General features: G+C 38.6%; 1 long non-coding RNA gene across 7 annotated transcripts in view; it reads right to left on the reverse strand.

The window, feature by feature from the left end:
* The window catches only part of LOC102414025, a 622,950-nt gene that overhangs the window by 163,073 nt on the left and 442,546 nt on the right, over positions 1-17,331 (reverse strand). The window lies entirely within an intron of this gene.

Consider the following 17,331-nt stretch of genomic DNA (forward strand, 5'->3'; position numbering starts at 1 on the left):
GCCCACCAGGCTCCTCTGTCCACAGGATTTTTCAGTGGGTTGCCACTTCCTTCTCCAGGAGAGACCCAGCGATCGAACGCACAGCTCCTGTGTCTCCTGCACTGGCAGGCAGATTCTTTACCACTGAGCCACCTGGGAAGCCCAATACATATTTAATTTCTTGGTTAACAGAGTGTCCTTGAGGATCCTTTCTGGGTACGTGATAAAGGTGAAAATGAAAGTCTCGCACAAAACTTATTGAAAATTTCCATCTCCCTAAGTTTCTGGCTTCCTCCTCTATAGTATCTAATAATTTCTGATATCTCAGCCTCGTTTAGTGGAAGCATCACTGCAACTACCAGGAAACAGGAAAAGGGAGAGTTTTGGCTCAAGACTCTATAGTAGAAAACAGAAAAACATAGAGTTTTGACCCAAGACTGTCTCAGAGTGGGTTCTCAGTGTTCACAGACTTATCTCATGATTATTTCTTGAGTGTATATTATTATATTCCAAAACTTGGTAAACCAATATTTAAATTTTCTAGACTCTTTTGAGAAGGTTTTGAATACTAATAAATATATCTGTACTGATTAGAAGAAGCTATGCAAGACTTAGAGGAGGGGTTGGTGAAAATAAGTTATCAACTATATCCAGTAAAAAGACCAGTTAAAAACAAGTATCAAAATAAAACTAGCTGAGATCCAGACCTTTGAAACATGTGTAATACTGAGATTTTCCCAAGCTTTCAAATCAGACAGAGCAAGGTGAGGAAGTATTTCTGTAGTATTAATAAAATGAAACACCCTTTCTAAGTTTTACTATTTTTTTTCTGTATAGTTATAATATGCATATGAGTATAGTAGTACAAAGAATTTATAGCTGTAAACAGAAAGGATGTTTGCTTTAAAATATTATTGATGAAGTGTACATTCAAAATATTTGAATTCCACTGATCTAGAAGACAGAGCACTAAGCCAAAAGTTATGTACAGCACTATAGTTTAAAAAAGAAGAAAAAATCATATATGTGTTAGATTTTATATGTACATATAGTAGAAAAACACACCCCCACACAGACACATACATGTATACAGGTACATGTATCTTTCTAAGTTGCATTGTTAGACTATTCAGTTCTAATGGCCCAACTTTAAAGCCCTCATCTGATATAAACACAGAGCTGACATTTATTTTGAAAAGCATTTGTTTCCATTCACTGGATGTATGAGCTTGGCAACCACCTCAATGGCAACAATGTAAGTTAAGAAAAATCTTATCAATGTTCTCCTTTAAAAGAGATTTGTAAGATGAGTCGGACACGACTGAGCGACTGAATTGAACTGAACTGAACTGTAAGATGTAGGTAATGAATATGATGAAGAGTGGACCAGAAAGACCAGGTGAAACTCATCAGACATATTTCAAATTCTACTTTAGGTTTTCAGCCAGGTTGTTAAATATGCAAGATATTTCCTTTTAATCTAAGTGGCTTAATCTCAAAGATGAATGTTCTTAAAACCCATTCTACATCATATGGACTTGTGATAGACAGAACAACAGAGATTCTGGAGATTATTTCTGTAATAATTCTGAAAAGCACTTAAGGAAAGATTGCAGATCTTTTATATAAAATCACTTACATTAATAAATATTAGTCAAGGTCAGATAGTTTTCCTAAGAAATATAAATTAGTGAATTAAGACAGTGCACACAGTATGAAAAAATGCAATGCTGTGTATAGTACATTTCAATGACATTTCTTATTTTCTTAAAAATAAATCGAAATTGCTGAAATGCAAGAGCAAATCTATTTTTGACTGAGTCATATTTTCAGTCATAATTTAAATAAAAATACTTCACCTAAATCTCCCCATTCCTCAAAAGTAATACAATATTTTCCTAGACATTTTCATCACCCTATCAGAGGAGAGATGATGAATCTCGAAACACAATCATCAGCCAAAATGACGTCATGCAGGGATAGTCAAATCCTAATAGGATAAGGATACTGAATGACTGGGAATTATGAATAACTGAAATATTTTAAACACTTTTCCAACTTTTCCCAATTAGATTGCTTCTTAAAAATTCAACAAGAAACGAAAGTAAAATGAAGAAGTGCATCTGCTAATCTGAAATTGAGACCAGAGGAAGATCACATAAGTGGTACAAATGTCTCCTTAGAGATACTTCACTATGTAGAAACCTATGGAAACAAGTTTCTTGAGACGTTTGTTGTTCACAAGCCAATAACCACTTCCACACATCTGAATATTGCTCACTGTGAAATACACTACTTTGAATGGATGTGGGAGATTTGCCAGCTGTACATTTCAGTCAACTTCCCTGTATCTCAGATGGTAAAGAATCTGCCTGCAATGAAGGAGACCCAGCTTTGATCCCTCGGTCGGGAAGACACCCTGGAGAAGGGATTTGCAACCCACTCCAGTATTCTTGCATGGAGAATCCCATGGACAGAGGAGCCTGGTGGGCTATAGTCCATGGGGTCACAAAGAATCAGACACACCTCAGCGACTAACACTTAGCACTACCACATTTCAGTCAGGTTGGCTAACTCTAGACTAGTCTTATTTTTCTTTTATTCTAACACTGTCATTTATTATACAATGTAAATTAAATAAATAGAAAATATTTGAGTAACAAGGGATTTTAGTAGGAGGAAAGTACCTTGATTTTCCCTTATTTTGAGTGCTGTGATTCATAACTGAATTCAGAATTGTCCTTTTCTGCCAATGATAATGTTTTTAATCCTAGAAGGTTAAGGACTCTGTTTTCTCCTGTATTTTCCTATAACTTCTCCTTTAATTTTCCATGGATGATAATGATAACAAAGCAACAATCCCACATTTTTATTCAGTTCTTACTAGGTGGTACCAGACATGCTAGTGATTTCATGTATTATCTCATTAACTCTCAGAATAACTCTAGGAGGTAGGTATTATTTCAAGGCTCTATTACAAATGAGGAAACGAAAGTTAAAGAAAGGTTAAGTAAATTATCCTGAAGTGGAGTGACTCTAAGTGTCACACACGCACTTTGAGCTGTCTGATGCACAGCGTATGCTCTTAACCACATCATACTGTGCTTCCTAGAAATGAAATGCCATATCCTATACCAAAGACAGAATAGCTTTTTATAGAGTCGGATGTTCACCTCTGACTCATTTTCTCTTTTATACAATTCTAATAAGGGTATGGAAAATCCTGGGGTGAACTGTTTCTAGACTTCTCATGCAGCTCTTGATATGTGCTTGCAGAGATCAGAGATCGCGACTCACTTTGCCTCTGTCATCCTGGAAGTGGGGTGTATGTGACATAGTGACACCCAGGTTTCAGACCCTCCTTCCAAAATTCTGCAAGCCTTGGACTGAGGAAATGCTCGGGGTGGTCAGGGGAGCAGGATTGAGAAAAATAAGCCAAACATAGCAATTTTTCTCTCCAGTAGAAGTGCACAGAATGAGAGTCTTCAGTAAATTATTTATGTAATGTATATTTATGACGCAAATTTGGTCTAAAAAGTGAATTATCAAAAACAAAGTGGTATTTACAAAGAAATTCCACTAAAAATTCCCTTTGAACATCTAAAATAAGATTTATTGAACACATAATTTCTAGTATTTTGAAGTGATAGTGAATTATCTGTTTACCATAGTCAGGAACACATTTATTTTATAAATAAGAATCCCTTATATTTACTAAATCAACTCAAGTAGATTTTTTTATTACCAATTTACAATATTGGTATATTTAATTATGAAAATATGAGGGAATTTTTAAAAAATTTCTTTCTTTCTGGCTGTGCTAGGTCTTTGTTGCTGCATGGGCTTTCTTCCAGTTGCAGCAGGCAGGGCTACTCTCTAGTTGTGGTGTGCGGACTTCTCGTTGCCATGGCTTCTCTAGTTGCAGAATACGAGCTCTAGGGCACCTGGGCTTCAGCAGTTGCAGGGGCTTAATATTTGTGGCCCACGGGCTTAGCTGTTCCTCAGCATGTGGGAACTTCCCAGATCAGGGATCAAACTTGTGTCTCCTGCATTAGCAGGCAGATTCTTTAGAACTGAGCCACCAGGGAAGCCCAAGATGAGGAAATTTTTTAATAGAATTTTTCTCAGCGCTTTGCAAGGAATTCAGGTAGGGATGCTTATTAAAAATATGAGACCATTTTCCCAGTTTTCAATGCAATATATGCAAGGGAAATAAAAGTAACCAATCAATAAGATTCATTACTAAATAAAAGAAGTTAAATGGTAATGAAATGTTAAATCTTTCTTGAATTAGAATAACACCATTTAGCAGATGATGTTATTAAAAATAAACATTTTGTTTTATATATTTCTTGAATTTATCAATGTGAACAACATCTAAAGATAATTTTCACATAAAATTCTTCTCAATTGCATTTTCTTCATTATCAAAGTTGATATTATTAGCAAATCAATATGTTTGCTATCATAGTGTAATAACTTAATTTGGTCTTTTCAGAATCCAAATTAGTACCAGAGTTTGGATTTTTCCTTGAATGACATCGCTGGAAAAAAAAAAAAATTCCACCCATTTAATTTAATCCTTCTTTTTTATTATATATCTTCCTGGAATCGCAATCCTGGTCATGATCTCAGCATTATTCAGGTATGTAATTGGCAGTATGCCCTGAAAGCAAGAGTTCAGTTAAACTTTCACAGTTCTAAATATAGATGTTCTTCAGAAAATGTGGTAACAGTCCTTAGTAAATTTAGTCTTATTGAAAATTACTATATAAGGCACATAATAAAAAGTTAGAGAAGTGTGGAATGAATGGAAACACAAAACAGTCCATTGAGAAGAAAAATTCTGGACTATGAGAATGCCAAGTTGTCTAGACCCATAACCAGTAAACTATTGCTTTAACCCTCTCTCTTTTGGCTCAACTATTGTGTACATTTTCACTGTAGCAGTTCATGATGTAGTGACACCACTTTATTTCCCTCTTTATTGGTCTGGTCATTATTAAGATAATAATTAATAGCAAGGGTATAGGTGCAGTTTTAACATAAGAAAATTATTTCAAAGAAAAAAAAAATTAAATAAAAATCAAAGTATTTTCAATCTAAAAAAATAAAATTGAAAGCCAATTTTTTGAACTGAATTTTCCCAGGGTATAGTAAAATATTTCAAATTCATATAATGACCTTTGGAAGTCCAAGCAGTTGCTCTCCAGTGAGTAACTGTTGTTCTCAGGGGGACAATGATGTGGGCATTTATTTCACCAGAAAGCATTTTTCAAAATAAGAATGGAGCCCACATTTCCTCTCTCTATGGACATTCCTAACTCTTGAATTTCTTTAAAGCTAGAAAAGCAACTCATCTACATTATCAGGAATGTTACTTGGACCTAGAGATTGTCAAAGTGAGTGAAGTAAGTCAGACAGAGAAAGGCAAGTATCATATGTTATTGCTTATATGAGGAATCTTAAAAAAAAAAATGGTTACAAATGAACTTATTTACAAAAGGGAAACAGAGTTACAGATATAGAAAACAATTTATGATTACCAAGGGAGAAAGTGGGTGGGGATAAACTGGGAGATTAGCCCAGTGGTTGAGAATATGCCTGCCAATGCAGGGGACACGAGTTTGATCCTTGGTCCATGAAGATCCCAGATGCCACGAAGCAACTAAGCCCATGTGTTACAACTGCTGAAGCCTGCATGCTCTGGAGCCCATGCTCTGCAACAAGAGATAAAACCCCAATGAGAAGCCCGTGCACAGCAACTAGAGAGTAGTCCCCACCTGCCGCAACTAGAGAAGTCCATGCACAGCAATGAAGACCCAGTACAGCCATAAATAAATACATAAATTAACAACAGCAATAACACAAGACTTAAAAGAAGCTAAGCTAAAATAAGCATTAATCTGGCAGAAATCTGGGGTATAAAGGGAACCATCCATTGTGAACCAAATCATGTATTTTGACCAGATTTAAGCAGGTAATGAAGTTCCTCTCCACAGAGAAATGAACAAACCCTGAAGGAGTACTGTTATTTGCAATGGTGCCAAAATTCCAGAACTCTATAGCTTGGAAGGGCTTCTGACTATAAAATCCCCTTTCATCATATATCAGTTTTCTAGGGATGCCATAACAAATCACCACAAATTGGGTGGCTTAACACAACAAAAATTTGTTCTCTCAGAGTTCTGGAGGCTAGAAATCAAATCAAGATATTGGCAAGGTCATGTCCCACCGAAGGCCTTAGGGAAGAATTCTTCCTTGCTTCTTCATAGTTTCTGGTGGCTCCTGGAAACCCTTGGCACTCTTTGACTGGTAGATACATCACTGTAATTTCTGCCTTCATCTTCACATAGTCTTCTTCCCTTGGGTCTTCTCTGTATCCAAGTCTCCTTTCTTTCTCTTATAAAAATACCAATCACTGACTTTCAGATCAGTTCAGTTCAGTCACTCAGTTGTGTCTGACTATTTGTGACCCCATGGACTGCAGCACGCAAGGCTTCCTTGTCCATCACCAACTCCCAGAGCTTGCTCAAATTCATGTCTACTGAGTCAGTGATATCATTCAACCAGCTCATCCTTTGTTATCCCCTTCTCCTCCTGCCTTCAATCTTTCCCAGCATCAGGGTCTTTTCCAATGAGTCAGTTCTTCGCATCAGGTGGCCCAAGTATTGGAGCTTCAGCTTCAGCATCAGTCATCCAAATGAATACCCAGGACTGATTTCCTTTAGGATTAACTGGATTGATCTCCTTGTAGTCCAAAGGACTCTCAAGAGTCTTCTCCAGCACCACAGTTCAAAAGCATCAATTCTTCAGTGCTCAGCCTTCTTTATGGTCCAACTCTCACATCCATACATGACTACTGGAAAAACCATAGCTTTGACTAAATGGACCTTTGTTGACAAAGTAATGTCTCTGCTTTTTAATATGCTGTCTAAGTTGTCATAGGGTTTTCTTCCAAGGAGCATGGGAAATTGATTTTAGATCCCACTCTAATTCAGTTTAACCTTACCTTGATTACATCTGCAAAGACCCTATTTCCAAATAAAGCCACATTTACAGGTACTGGGGACTAAAATTTGAATGTATCTTTCAGGGGAACATAATTCATCCATTGCACCCAATAAAAGAAGGATTGTATTTAAACCTGAAATACTCGGGAAATAGTGTATAAAACAATGCAAATTAAGAATTGGTGATTAAAGTACTAAATTAGACCTATGTGTGTCCCTTGAAACCTAGTTTTATTTTAAGTATACAATCTTTTAGAAAAACACTATATATTATTTACCTTTATAGTCAAAAATAATATTAAAAAGTCAAGTGAGTGAAAGTCGCTCAGTCTTGTCCAGCTCTTTGCGAGTCCATGGACTGTATCACACAGTCCGATACAGTCCATGGAATTCTCTAGGCCAGAATACTGGAGTGAGTAGCCTTTCCCTTCTCCAGGGGATCTTCCCGACCCAGGAATTGAACCCAGGTCTCCTGCATTGCAGGCAGATTCTTTACCAACTGAGCTATCAGGGAAGCCCAAAAAGTTGAGAGAAAACATTAAATATAAACAAAATGATAAAATAAATAAATAAAGTCATAGTTGAAATAAAGAATACACTAAATAAGTAGTCAGATATATTTCATGAAAAAGGAATTTATGAATCAGAAAGATAGTACCATCTCAGAAGTCACCAAGAAATGATAAACAGATAAAATACAAAACAAAACCCAGGAGGCAGAGGAGATTGAAATAGAGTGTCAGCATCCATGATAAAAGTCCTCATGTATGTATATGTATATATAAAAATATTTGTATATATAAAAATGTTTGTAAAATTTGACAAGTCTTGATTTCTACTTCAACTGGTAGAGTATTAAAGATTGTTTGGGCTGAAGTCTACTAGTTGCTGTTGTTTGGTCAGTAAGTCATGTCTGACTCTTTTTGTGACCCCATGGATCGTATCCCACAAGACTCCTCTGTCTATGGGATTTCCCAGGCAAGAATACTGGAATGGGTTGCCATTTCCTTCTCTAAGGGACCTTCCTGACACAGAGATCGAATCTGAGTCTCCTGCATTGGCAGGAGGATTCTTTACTGCTGAGCCATGTAGGAAGTCCATTGATTAGTTATGCGTGCATTACAATCAATTTCAAATATGGTTCACCTTGATCAATCTCTTACTATAGTCAGAGATTTAGTTTTTAGTTTTTGTTTGTTTTATCATAAGACTGCACTACACCAATTTATATTCAAATAATTTTACCTTCAATATTGAAATGTTTAAATTTACAATAAAATTTACAATAATTGCAAGTATTTCATCTACTCTTAAATGAGCATTCAAAGCTTTTTTTTTTGATTGCATAAATTGGCTGAAAATACTGAGCTATGATTGGAATTAATTTGACTGTTATTTCTATTTGAATCATTTGATGGCACTGACATAAAACTCACATTCCTTAAATGTTTACCAAGTTCTTCAAAAAATATGGCCACTTTATTAAGAACTAGCTTTTTCTTTTCATGCCTACAAAGGAAACAACAGAATCTAACGAGTGAAATAAATTTAGAGGAACAATCATTTCATATATATGAAAAGTCATATAAAAAATTAAACACATTTCCTGCCACTGTTTATGTTTAGTTATTATCCTTGGGCATTTTAAAAATACCTACCAATTTTTGAAGTATATGCTGTTGCTTCTTTAGGAAATTTTTATTTTCTGGTTTTCTAGTAGTTAGTGATGTCATTATGACACCCATAACAGATAGTAAATCATTATAGATAGTAAATGTTCATAAATATTTTGTGCAAGTCACACAGTTATTATCACTTTCTCAGGAAACAGAAAATCAGTACTTCATTTTAACTAAACATGCACTTTCATTTTTCTTGTAGCACTTGGCTGTCAAAAAGTTTTACTGGGGGAAAGAAAATATTACCAAGTAATGAGAAGCACTTATAGAATTATAGCTTAAAATTATTGAGAAAACCACTGAAGCAAGGGTGTTCAGACTGTTTTTGATATACTCTACTGCAGAATTTCTCAGCACCTATTTCCCAGACACATTTCATGCACACCTAAATCATTACTTCCCATGGTCTTCACTGACTCCAACTGACTCTACCAACTGGTAGCCTGGTGTCTTCATGCATCTCACAGAGCATTACATAGGCCACAGCACAGCTTGCTTCCCCCACCACCATCCAAGTATTTACCAATGTCCAACTACACTTCTTTTTATCAGTAAGTGCCCTGCTTGCTGTCTGTAAAATGGAGGAGTTAACTCAGTGCATCTGGAGAGAGATGGAAAAGAACATGGATCTTGTTCCCAATGCAACCATGAGCTAAACTGAGAATTCTGTTTACTTTAAGTACCTCTCATACATTACAAGATGACACCATCTGGAAAGACAAAGTGAAGGTCTATGAAGCCAATCCAGGTTAACTCTAATACAACTATAAATGAAAATACTATATTTAAAAATAATGAATTTATAATGAATGTGAGACAGGATGATGCAGAACAATAGATTTAAACCTGTGACCATAGGCTATCTGGCTACTCTATGTTTAAGGTTCGTGTAATGATTTAATATTAAAGATACCAAAGAGGCATAAAGTATAATTGAACAAGAAAGCTGTGAATATCATCAACCCTTCCTATTGGAAGATGAGTCCTGGCTGCCATCTCGTTACATTTTATTTTTTGAAGGAAAAGTTTCTAAAAAGAAAGAAACAGTCACTTAAAAACTACAAACTCAAGAAGAGCAAATCTCTAATCTTTTGAAATAAAGAAATCTTACATTAGGAAAGCAGGTTGATAACAGAAGTATTAACGATCTAGCAATTTTAAGTCATCCAAAATTAAACATGTTTCAGATTGGCCATTGGTTTTGTTACAACTGAAGCTGGAGATTTTCTGTGCATCTTAGAGTTTATAAAGGAAAATCTGCAGTTCAAAGATCCCTTTTGTTAATTTGTTTCAAAGGTATTAGAATCGTGGCTTCCCAGCAGCTTTTATGATCCAAAACACTATAATTCTGCACTTAAAATTTCTAATTCAATAGAGTAGACATGAAGGAGAAAACATATGTCATTATTACAACAATAAAATCTTTTTATTCGCTAAATGTAAAAGAAAATAAAAGTGAGTTTACTGAGATTAACAGCTGACCCGTTTTACACTGAGGCCATTCTGAGGTCATCGAGTTTGTTCCTGTCTGCCTCTTGTGACGCTGGCTTCAGAGGACGGTGCATATGTGTAAGTCTGCGAGGAGCTTTCAGACTAAAAAGTGGTCTTTTCCTGGGACAAGTCTCGACAGAGACACTTAGGCTATGCAAACCCAAGACCTTTGCAGACCATTACATTTTTATTTCTTTTTGGGAACTTTTATTTCTTGCTTAGTTTCATCATTAAAAAGTTTCTCCTTAAGTTAAGGTGATGTAACTTCCAAGAGCTAAACAGTATCAACAAAAAAAGGTAAACTTGGGCCAAGAAATAATGGATTTCTCCCATGGACATTAAGGATCAATCAGAAGATTCTGTTTTCTTACGCAGAAGCCACATTTCTTATATAATCATCACGTGTTTTCCCTGTGCGTTTTAAGTGGCTTCAGTGTTGTCCGACTCTTTGCGAACCCATAGACCGTAGAAACTCGTCAGGTTCCTCTGTCCATGGGATTCTCTAGGTAAGAATACTGGTTTGGGTTGCCATGCCCTCCTTGTTTTCCATATGTTTTACTTATTTTTATTCATTTATTTGGTTGCGTCAAGTCTTAGTCGTGGCATGCAGGATCTTTAGTGGCGGCATGTGAGATCAAGTTCCCTGATCAAGAATTGAATGCAGGCCCCCAATATTAGGAGCTCAGAGTCTTAGCCACTGGACCACCATGGAGGCCTCTTCCTTGTATGTTTTAAATAAATTTTGCAAAGTGCTATGTGCCCACTAGGGATCCCATCTTGTAACCCAAAAGTTCATCTTGTGAACCCAGAGCCACACTGAGGACAGAAGCAGTGGGATTGAAAGCACGACCTCATTCCTCCAGGTTCCACGTCACCCCCAGCGAGAATCACACAGAATGACGTCAGAATGAAATTTGCACTTGGGTCCTAGATGACCTGTTTCCTTTTCTTTCCTTTCTCCACTATGCCATCTTATTTTCCAAAGAATTCTGTGAAGTCTCCTGCAGTGAGGGCTTGCTTATGTCCACAGTACAGATAGATCAAGCCCTGCTGACACCTACAGAGGCAATGTATTTGTAAGAAACTCCTACACTTTCTCTTTGTTAATTTTTATTTTATACTGGAATATAGTTGATTAACAAGGTCATGTTAGTTTCAGGTGTACAACAAAGTGACTCGGTTATACACACATACTTGTATCTATTCTTTTTCAAGTTATTTTCCCATTTAGGTTACTACAGAATATTGAGCACAGTTCCTTGTGCTATACAGTAGGCTCTTGTTGGTTATCTGTCTTAAAGCTAACAGTGTGAACATGTCAGTCCCAAACTCCTAATCTATCACCCACCTCTCTTCCCCCCAATAACCATACATTTGTTCTCTAAGTTTGTGAGTCTGTTTCTGTGTTTTGAATAAGTTCAGTTGTATCATTTTTCCTATACTCTTCCTTTATTGGGGTATAGTTGCCCCATAATGAGGTGCTAGCCTCCACTGTAGAACAACGCCGATCACCTTACCTGCACACATGCGTCCCGGCCCTCTTGGATCTCCCTCCCATCTCCAGCTGCATCCCATCCATCTCGGTCACCACAGAGCACCGAGCTGAGTCCCCTGTGCCACACATAGGTTCCCACCTGCCATCCGTTCTACACTTGGCAGTACACATACGTCAATCCCAGTCTCCCAATTCGTCATCCCATATCTGTTCCCTACATCTATACTCTTTATTCATGCTGGAGATTGATTCCTCTCCAGAGATGACGGGTAGAAGAGTCTCTTTCCCACTTAAGAGAAGATGAGATCCTCTGAGTTTGATACTAACTCCCATTAATGGCTCAGAAGAGGAAGCACAGGCCCTGGGTGCTCCTCTCCTAAGTGTTATGAATCTCTCTATGGCTGTGGTGGACCACTGGAAGAGCCTCATGCAGAGTTTTCTTTCTTTTACAGAGTAGTTCTTTCTCTCTCACAAAGAACAGGAGAAATGATAGCCCTCGATGCATGGTCATGGAATGATGCTGCCCAAAAGAGGTAGCTTTCTAACTTATTTCTCTCAAGTGCTCCAATACAATTCACTTGACCAGTGGAACAAACTTTATCCTTTCTTTAAGCACCTAGACAAGTTGGGAGCAGCTTTATGGGGTTTGTAATATTTCTTCCTTCTGTCCAATTATAAACGTATCAGAGGAGACTCCCTGATAGGATAGAAGAGGCATTCAGGAGTGTGTGTAGCCCAAATTTTGCTGAGCCAGGAAAAGAAAAATCAGAATCATCAGAAATAGAAAGCACATTTGCCTCCCTCACATTTGCTTTCTTTTGCTGTACCATATGGAAAGTGCCTTTTAAAGCAAAATACTTTACAAATGAGCATGACTTCTCCCCAATGTGATCTTGGCACACTCAGCTCATTGGTGGGCACTTTAACCTATTTGACTTTTTGAAAACTCTACTGTCAAACATCACAGAACATCAAAAGCAGCTATATATATCCTATAGGTTTGGGAAAAAGCACATGGAACTCCAAATCCATTAACCATTAAGGAGTGTCCTCCCCAGCAATTTGCTCTGGAAACCTGAGATTAGCATTCTACCAGAAAGTTGTGCGTTTCCAAAATCATGGACATGAAGCTTCAACAAGATAGCCCTAGAGCAGGGAGAGGAAAAGCTGGCCAGAACTAAGAGACAGACTGATGTGCTTGGAGCAGTGAAGCAAGGGACATAAAGGAAATGAAAGTTCAAATCGGAGTCTTAAGTATGATTTATCAAACCAAGGAATCATCATTCTGCAAGGTATTTTTTAGGAAGGCTTCTGAAGGAAAGACAGGGGACCAACTTCTCCTGAACATGAACCATTTGACAAGCTTTAAACACTTCTCCTTTTACCCCCCTGATGATTTTAGGAGGTTCATTAGAAGCACTCCTAACACATCTTCACTTAACAGACTGACTGAAATAACTGATGTTCTTCATTCTCTCCATATGCCAGCAGATGTCTGTGGCCAGTGGGAGGCTGTTCTCCTGTATGTTCACTGGCTTCTGCTCTCACCATCTGAGTTCTTTGCCTGCCAAACACCAGTTGCATTTGCTCACAAACCAGCTGCAATTATAATTAGGTAAGCCTTTGGTGGCTAAGACCGTAAAGAATCTGCCTACAATGCCAGAGATCAGGTTCAATCCCTGGGTCAGAAAGATCCCTGGAAAAAGGGAATGACAACCCACTCCAGTAGTCTTGCCTGGATAATCCCATAAACAGAGGAGCCTGGTAGGCTATAGTCCATGGGGTCACAAAAAGTCAGACATGACTGAGTGACTAACTTTCACTTTCAACCTAATGAGATAGTGGTAATGAGATAGTGGCTCCTCGGTAGAGAATCCGCCTGCCAATGAAGGAGACGCAGCTTCAATCTCTGGGTGGGGAAGATCCCCTGGAGAAGGAAAATGGTAACCCACTCCAGCATTCTTGCCTGAGAAATCCCATGGACAGAGGAGCCTGGTGGGCTACAATCCACAGGTTCACAAAAGAGTAGGACATGCATGACTCAGCAACTAAACAGCAACAATGAAATAGTTACATATCAATGAAATACAGTGGTAAAGGAATGAAAGCTGCTGTTCCTATGAAAAGCACGCCGAATAATCTGAAAGGACTCATTTTAAAGGCAAGTCACACAACTGGAGCAACTTACCACGCATGTAAGCACAACTAAAATTTTAAAAAAGGACTTTAATCAAACTGTCATGGGCCAGATCCCCACCCCCCCCCACCCCCACCCCCCGGGGCGGGGGGCAGGGACGAGTGGAAATAATGGGAGTGGGAAAAAAGATTAAAAATATCTGTCTAAACTTAAGTCTAAGAGTATACTCCATTTAAAAACAAAACCAGAGGACCTCCATGGTGGTTGAGTGGATAGGAATCTGCCTGACAATGCAGGGGACATGGGTTCAATCCCTGGTCTGGGAAGACTGCGCATGCCTCAAAGTAACTAAGCCTGTGCACCACAACTATTGAACCACACTCCAGCGCCTGCCTGCTACAGCTACTGAAGTCCCTGTGCCTGGAGTCTGTGCTGCACAAGAGAAGCCACCACAGTGAGAAGCTCACGGACTAGCACAAAGAGTAGTCCCCGCTCACTGCAACAAGAGAAAGCCTGCGTGCAGCAACGAGGACCCAGCACAGCCAAATAGAAGTAAATCAATTTTAAAAAATGAGATCACTGACGATTCATCATGGGTGTTGCTTCTGCAGGTAAAGGGAAGGACTCCAATCTTATTCCAAAAAATGTCTTGGCCCGCACCAAAATACTGGGTAACAAATGCAAAAATACCTCAGGTATAATGCATATTACTGCTCAAGGCCCCGCCCACACAAACTGATTTTTTTTTTTTTTTTTTACTAATCAAACAGCTGATTGTGTCAGACATGAGAACTTGCACTGAATTCTGAGCCCCACTTTACAGATAGAGAAACTAAGGGTCTGAAAGAGTAAGTTGATTTCTCAGTAAGCCACGGCTAGTTTATGGCAGAGGTAAGACTTGACTTCTTGCTATTTCTATAGAGTTATAATTCTGAGGGTATGTTTTTTAATCCCTTTCATTCTTTCCTTATAATCTCACCCCATGTTTCAGTCCTTCTGTGAACCAGCTCAGAGCCTGGCAGATTTCTTCTGGCCTCAAGCGGGGACAGGGCAGTCAGATGAAATTCAACCAAATGCCTCAGGAAGCATCAGCATGGAGGGCCTCATCAGAGACTCCTCCGGGTTCTGTCTGAGCCCTTGGTCCTGGAGCCTGCCCTTCTGCCCAGCCTGGTAGGCTGACTTCTCTGGACAGGTTTACTTAGCTCTTATTGGACCTCCCCTGCCTCATACTCTGTAATCCTGCCTTGCTTCAAATCTGACCTGGATTTGAATCCTGCAATCTGGAATCTCTACCTGAATCTAGTGCCTCAAAACCTAACTTCTCATGGAGGGGAGTTTGGGCACCCATCGTTTTACCTCATCCAGGTGGTTCCTTGTGATTACTTGCTTTTATTTTATGGAGGCCATGATTTCCTATACTTTGATGGGAAACCAAAGAGGGAATTTTCTAATTTTAATTTCAAAACTAGGTTTGTATTCTGAATCTTTAGGATATTGGTCCCATCTCTAAATATTTTCAAAGTCTCCATGTGTGTTAATTTTGTATGTTTCTGGGCCCTTGGGAGAGCTTTTACACCCTGTGAATAGGCAAAGTGATCAGTCACTAACCCTTTTCTTTACTCTTTTCTTGGCTCCCTGTTCTCACTGCCCCTGGAATCAGGGCAATGCCAGTCAGAACCTAAAAGAAGGGCTCAGAGATACTGCTATGTGACCTATATTTTGGGCTCTTTGATTCCTCTGGATTCACAGCAGAGATGATTATTCTTTAGGACTCTACACCTGCCATGTTGAACTTTTTTACACCAATTCAATACTCTGAAAGGGAAAATAATAATGACAGAAAAACTGAGCAAAACTTTCATTTCTCTAAAGAATAATTTTGAGTATGATATCAAACCATAGGATATCAGGGGCTTATTCATGTGCTGGGCAAGGGGAGGGCATTAATAAGCAACTAAAATGAGAACTGATAATGGATGGCCCAGCCTGACCCTAATATTTCACTGCCCCCACATTGTCATGACGCAGCTGTACATAACAGTGTGAAATCATCAGAAATAATGACTTGTCTGTGAAAATGTTGCAGACTGAAATCCTAATGAGCTGTTTAGGCTGAAAAACTTAAGTATTTCCCTTCCCTTAGTGTGAGCTTATAAAATGCATTTATGGATATAAATATAATTTTAAAAACTAGAAAATGGTCACAGGAATATTCAGTGAAGCTTCCTCTTCCACGCGTAGCCCTGACTTGAGTTGTCACAACTAGACCCAAACCCTTGCCCCGTGACAAACAAATGACTTCAGCCCTCTGCCAAAAGCATTTGCTTTTATTGATTTCATATCAGCACTAAGTGATCTCTAGCTTCTCATGGAAATATTCTGTAAGACAGGACATATTTTCATTTGGGATTTATCTGAGCTTGTCAGAGAGGGAAGAAACTTCTCTTGTGTTGTGTTGAGCTATTATTATACTTTGGGGCTGTTCGTCAGCAGTTTAGCCCACCTTACCTAACACGTATGATAATAGTGTGGTTTGGGATGGGAGGGCATGAGATGGTAAGCTGGATAAGCTGTCAGCCTAGGCAGCACTTCCACCACTGGGTTCTGTCACCTGCCATGACCCCGTTCCTCTACAAAACTTCATGCTTTGCTCCCTCCCAGCCCAGCCAAGCTTGGGGAATCAGCATAAACAGGCCAAAGAAGCTACAAGTTACTCCAGCCCTGAGGAAACTGCTAGAAGGCTGGAATCCTAGCCATAAAATGGTAAATTTTATGTTATACACAGTTATATATATATATAATTTAAAAAATGAAAACAAATTAAAAAAGAATAATGGAACATATTATGAATTCTTTAAAAACGACTTTAGCTTTAGTTACATATAATACGTTAGGATTAAGGGCTTCAAGCATCTGAATTATTCAGAAAATCTTCCTGCAAAGAACTAATCTTTTTGGTAGGTGAATAATCCGCTTGGAAATTTTACTCCCATTAAGTAAGAAAGTTGAGTAAATGTGCAGGAGTCACATTTTGGAGTGTTTTATTCAGGTTGTACTCTTTACTTGCCTTCCTCATCCATGATGCTTCCTTTGTTTTGCCCAGCCACTGCCGCCACGAGGAACACCATCTACACTGTGAAGCTGCGCTCCTCTAAGCTCTCACTGGAACAAGAGGCAGGCCCAAGCTGAGTCAATGACAAGCTTGTGCTAATGACTTTGGAACTGGGAGAAACACAAAGATAGACTGGATGTGATAAGCAGTCTCTAAAAGGCCCTGAGTGAGCTCTACATAGAATTTCTGCCTTCTTCCCCCTTGACTATGCTTTGAACCTACTGTTTCACTTCTCCCAAGTTGAATAGGCACAAGTCATGTCATGTCACTTCTGAGATTAGGTTACAGAAAGACAGCAACTTCTTGCTCTCCCTCTCTTGCAACTTTCCTTCCATGGAAACCAGTTGCAATACTGTGAGCTGCCCTACAGAGAGGCCCATATTACAAGAAATTGTGGGAAGTCAATAGCCAGTGCGCCCAACAAC

Source organism: Bubalus bubalis, chromosome 13, assembly GCF_019923935.1.
Source record: "Bubalus bubalis isolate 160015118507 breed Murrah chromosome 13, NDDB_SH_1, whole genome shotgun sequence".
Lineage (NCBI taxonomy): Eukaryota > Metazoa > Chordata > Mammalia > Artiodactyla > Bovidae > Bubalus > Bubalus bubalis.